At 35.9% G+C, this 6,000-nt stretch overlaps 1 non-coding gene across 1 annotated transcript; it reads right to left on the reverse strand.

The window, feature by feature from the left end:
- Positions 1 to 5,603: 5,603 nt before the first annotated feature.
- LOC148209022 (small nucleolar RNA R71) lies at positions 5,604 to 5,710 on the reverse strand. Its single transcript, XR_015787526.1, has one exon. It is a non-coding gene; the product is annotated as a small nucleolar RNA R71 (small nucleolar RNA).
- Positions 5,711 to 6,000: the final 290 nt, after the last annotated feature.

The following is a 6,000-nucleotide window of genomic DNA, read 5'->3' on the forward strand; positions in this document are numbered from 1 at the left end:
TGGGATAGGAGAAAGAGATGAAACCCTAGGTTTGTTTTCTTTTCTTTTTATTAATTTTTCTTTTCCTTTGTTTTAAAACCAAACCAACCCAAAAAGCCCAACATAACCAAGCCCAAGGGAAAAGAACCCATCCCAACTTAAGATAAAACCAACCACACGGAGCTCGATATATATAAATTTAATTAAAGTTTAATTTAAAATTAAATGAAAATCTCCTGGTTCGAGACTGACTAACCTGAAAATCATCATATATTGTAAATTATCCAGAAATGTTATATGCATGTTCTACATTAAGAATATGTAACCCTTATTAGTTAATAATGATGGGGAATTGTTAATTTTATGGTCAAATAGGCCTATCGACACCTATTTCTACAGTAAAAAGTGAACCCTAACGACTCCTTCCGCCAGATGGGAAGCGCTTTGAGTATGATCTACAACTCAACTTTCGAACTTTGAATAATGAGACGAAATACGAAGCCCTCTACCCTAAACTTCGAATGACAATAAAGCTAGGAGTAGTATATCCCCTCGTATTAAGTGACTCTCAACGGATAGAAAATCAAATAACTGAGGATTATCAAGCCAAAGATAGCAAAATACAAAAAAATTGATCAAGACTTGAGAACTCCTTGCCCAATTGAAGGAATACACCATTAGTCATATTCATCAGTCGTAAATTATAATACTAATGCCTTGGCTAGATTGGCATCCGCTTACGGACTAACCTAGCTAGATTGGTACCCATGGAAAACCTAAATTCCCTATCTATCCTTGAACCTGACCTAATGGACATTGAGCTCTAGATGTCTTCTAGGATGGACCCAATTAAACCATTTTTGGAAGGGAATCTACCGTTGAACTAAGCTAAGGCTTGAAGCTGGGTGATCAGAAGATAATACATCGGTTCTAAACTAGGGTCAAGCTTGAGCTCATTTAAGGATAAATGGAATAGCGCAATCTGGTTCGAGTCGAGGTATCCTTCATAACCGTCTGTGTACCACATTCGCCTACAGGTACGGATGTCATACTTAGCCATAATAAAATATATGCATCTACTACTCAACTTAGATGGACATTGTTGGGATATTCTCTATCGCAAAAGATAAGAGAGACGTGCACAAGCTTACACGGTCACAAGAAATACAAGGAAGTAATTTCAAGATCGTAACCTCAAGGACCTTTGCTTTCAAAATGAATTGAAATGAGATGTTTCAAAGTGCAATTGAGTTTTATGGCTAAAAGTAGGTGATAAAGTGGTGCTTTGGTTTTGCAAATACAAAGCTACTTTATAAAAAAACTCTTCTACTTCATGCTTTAGTTTTGAGTAAAAGGACACACCGATAAAAAAACTTTTTTGGACTTGATTTTATCTTGGACTCTATTTTCATTTTTTTTTTCTGTAAAGGACTCTTTTTAGCAAGACTCCATTTTTTTTGCACCTCCCCCCTCCCCCTCCCCCTCCCCCAAACTTAAAGGAAACAATATTCTCACTATGAAAAGATTTTTTTGACAAACAGGACAATGACTTCCTAAAGTATTAAAAAAGTTGTAACTTTATAAACAAAAGAAGTAGAAATTAGTTTATTAACAAAACATAGTAGAAACTGAAACATGGCTTTATCAAAATTTTAAGAAATCCAACCTATACATGTCCTTAGTTATCCTCATTGCCATGAGACACATACAAAAAACAAAAGAACGTGATTCATTAACAAAATGAGCATGCTATAAATTCAAAAAAGAGCCATTGCGCAAGCATGGGACAAACCTATAACTAGCTGAAATGGATATGACATGACTGAACACATAGCATTTTACAAAAAAATAAGCATCTCAGCAAACAACGTCATCCAAACAAAAAATAACATAAAAGAAAGCTAACCTAGTGAATCCAGTTCAAAATAACAAAAGCACAAAAAAGTAATCAAACACAAGTTCAAGAAATGAATCGATAAGAAGGGGCTACTCCACTAAATTCATCCGAAGAGTCATCAAAAGAGGCGGCTGGTAGAGACAATGATGGATGATCGGCTTTCAAATCGTCCGGGATGGAGGGCGCTTGGGCTCCAAAAATCTTCTAGAGGAATTCACATGTAGTGTGTTGAACAACCAACAAACGAGTGTACTTCTTCATTAATTCGTTGTGTTGTGTTGGGACTTTCTCTACCTTTAAAAGATTAGAGACACGTGCAAACGTACACGGTCACAAGTATTACTTGGGAGTAATTCCAAGTTCGAATCCTCATGGACTTGTGCTTTAAAAATGGTTTTTAAGAAGTGAATGGTTCAAAGATGCAATTGTGGTTTATGAAGGAAATAGTGACAAATGTTGTTGTTTGGGGTTTCAAATATCAAGCAATTTTATAAAACACAACCGGTCTGCTTCTTGCCTTAGTCTTGATGGAAAATATAGAAGATACATACTTTGGGGAAATTGGGCCAGCTACAATTTGGCTAAACTTTGGAATATGAGTTATACTCTTTCACCAACCGCTTTTGGTTGCTGCAGAGGATAGGGTAACCTACAATCATATTTCTATGTGTGATTACAATCCTAAAAAGTATTTATCAACTCATTTTCATTTATAGGTCAGGTGACCTATGTCTAGGATCCTGTTTTATGCGCTTTTGTCTAAGTCACATCCTATATTGGTTTCCTATTATTTTACCTAACCTACCCTCCTCAGAGTTGGGCTTTAGTGCATAAATCAATTTCCCTGTGGCCAAACGGAAAAAAGACGTAAAGATAATTTTTTAGAATCCAACCCAAGATTGTGTAAGGTGCAATATGGGCAAATCATGAGCATGTTCGAAATCAAATTATTTTGGCTAAGGCATTCCACAAAGAGGTTGACAAATAAATTAGTACATAATTAAAGGAAAGAAAACACACGAAAACATAACAGAAGTAATTTTCATTGAATTTAAAGAAATAATAATGGCGTACAAGGAGTTCTAGCTTGATCTTCTTCTCTTTCGAGCTTGAGGGGAGTGTAAACTCGCTTAGAAACTTTAAAAGAACATAATAGATGAAGAATGAAAGGAAGAACTTGAATTAAAAGCAACACAATAAATAAAAAGTGTGAAATACAAGGAAAGAACAACTAAAACATAACTCTTATGAACTCCAAAGCTTATGAACGAAAGCTACAGCTAACAATCAAACAAATGAAGATGGAAATGGGATGAGTTGCTGTTGGAAATGACTCACTTGCCCTTCATTAAGTGAAATGCATGTTTTTTAGGTTTGATCATGCCAAAAAGTGCCAGCGCTTTTCCTTCAAAACAAATTTTGTGATTGTCTTCCAACTTTGACAACGTTTTTCTCATATTTTTCCTAAAGTACCATATATTGCAAATTATCCAAAATTTTCTATGCATGTTCTACTTTAAGAATATGTAAGCCTTTTTAGCTAATAATGATGGGAACGATTCATTTTTAAGGTCAAACAGGCCTACCGAGTCACAGTTATGCAGTAAAAGGTCAACCCCTAACAAGTTGATCCTGAGAGACTGTGACTCAAGTCTCGGGTGTAGCATTACTTAGGATAATCTTCGTTGCGCCCCAAGGAGTACCATCGAACCCTTCACACTGATGTGGCCGATTTCTTTGGGGTGACTGATAACTCTCCATAAGAGAGTTATTTTAAGAGGAAAATTTCTTTGGTAGATAAGAAATTGCACAAATAAGCTCCAATTACCATTGTTTTAGGTTTAATAGGTAAATGTTCAAGGTGATCTTGCATTTTTAGTTAATGTTGTACTTTGCGAAACATTTTCGATTTTGAATGTTTTACTGCAGCGAAGATTACACTGGAGAATCGGAGCCAATTCTGGAAAAAGTGAATTGACAGTGATAGTAGAGTTACCAAAGAATTACGGCAGTAAAATGCATATTCATTTGAAATTGAGTTGGGCCCCGTTTTATCAATTTCAGTTGCCCTAAAATTAAGGAGGGGTATAAAAGCTTGCATTCAAGGCTGCCTCCATTGATCCTCAATCAATCCTTGGAGAAAAAAGACAAAAAAAAAAGAGAGAACATTCTCATTTAGGAGGGGACACGAAGAACCGGAAGCTAAGGGAGTTTGAAGTTATAGTAGTGGATTTTCTACTGTTTTTCATACTTTCTCCCTCCTTTTGTATTTAATTTTCGACGAGCTTTGTATTCTCTTCCTCCGTGTACTTTATTATTGCGTTTGGTAGCTAAAACATTAAGGGATTGTGGACCTTGGCTTGTGAATGCTGATTTTCTGGTTTATAAAGTTGTTTCTAATTAGTTAAAGCTTATTTTGTATTTTTAAGTTTAATGGGCTTTATCATCACGTTGAATGAACTCTTTTTTAGATTTCGGGTGATTGTAATAAAGAGAGAATAGCTTTAACTTGTGTTAGATTTACATTCAAGCTTAGAGCATGGGTACATAGGAATAGGTCTCACCTAACATGGTTAAAAGCTTAGTTGAAGAGTCGCTGGTTTTAATAATGGTTAAAATAGCGTTGAAATTTGGGAAATCCAATAAGATTCCACGCTTGTTTGGCCAGTAGCTATAACAATCCATTGCTGGAGCATCGGTTAGTAACATCACAGCAATAGGGACACAACCCCCATTTTTACATTTGAATTTTAGTATTCTCTTGTCTCTCTTCTTTTGTCTCGTGCTGAAGGATTGAATGTTTTAAATTATGTTTTAATATCATTTAAATGCACTTTTATCTTATTTGCAAAGTATTGATAATCCATATATATATCTTGTTTGTTTTTCCATTTATTGAGTGAAAGTTGAAGTGTTTGGTTACTCAATCCTTGTGGATTAGATCTTTTTATTACTTGCTACTACACGATTTGTGTACACTTGCACAAGAGTTGTTAAAATCGTTAACAAGCTGTTGGCACCGTTGCCGGGTGTTGATTTACCTTTTCGCATTAAATTTTTACTTGAGAAAATTTGTTTGTAGAAAGACCTCATTAACACTCATTTGGTGAACCTTGTAGGTGAATGTACTATTTGCAAGGTTTGGAGTATTTCTTAATAACGAGATAGAAAGAACGTTCCGTTGAAGAAGATAAGAGCAAAGAAGACAACAAATACTTGATAGGCATATGGATGAACATAATAGAGCTCCGAACCCTGTGGTTCCCAATTTGGTAGTTGAGGGAAATAATGAGAAAGAAGTTGTTGGGGCAGCAACAATTCGTCCTATAAATGCTATTTTGTTGGCTGACGATAGAGAAAGAGCTATAAGAGTATACGTCGCTCCAACATTCTTCTATGGCTTCAACCCGATTATAGCATAACAAAAAATTGAAGCAAAGACATTTGAGTTGAACCCCATCACGTTCAGATGCTCCAAACTGTCAGGCAATTCAACGCGCATGTTTCTGAAGATCCACATCTCCATTTGAGGTACTTCTTAGAGGTGAGAGATTCATTTAAGATCCAAGGTGTATCCAAGGAAGCGTTGTGGTCGAAGTTATTTCCCTTTCCATTGAGGGATAATGTTCGAAATTAGTTAAATTCATTGCTCGTAGAATCCATTACATCTTGAGATGACTTAGCTGAGAAATTTTTGATGAAATGCTTCCCTCCCAGCAAAAATGCAAAGTTTAGGAGTAAAATTAATAATTTCCAACAGAAAGTTAGGGAGACAGTGGGTGAACCATGGGAAAGATTTAAAGATCTAGTACAGAGATGCCCATATCATGGCTTGCCTAGGTGTATTCAGATTGAGACTTACTATAATGGGCTTAATGAGGCTACAATATCGGCAGTAGATGCGTCGGCAAATGGGGCTTTGTTAGCTAGATATTCTTGAGAGAATTTCATCCAACAACCATCACTAGTCACATGAAAGGTGGTACACATGAGAATGATGTACTGGCATCAATTAATGCAAATATTTCTCATTTGACTAACATGGTGAAAAACATGATCGTTGCTGGGGCATCATCTGTTAACACTGCAGTCAGTAATGTACATGCTATGTCATGCTCTTTTTG

The sequence above is a fragment of the Momordica charantia genome (assembly GCF_013281855.1).
Source record: "Momordica charantia cultivar OHB3-1 chromosome 9 unlocalized genomic scaffold, Mcharantia_2.0 BLBB01000009.1, whole genome shotgun sequence".
Classification (NCBI taxonomy): Eukaryota; Viridiplantae; Streptophyta; class Magnoliopsida; order Cucurbitales; family Cucurbitaceae; genus Momordica; species Momordica charantia.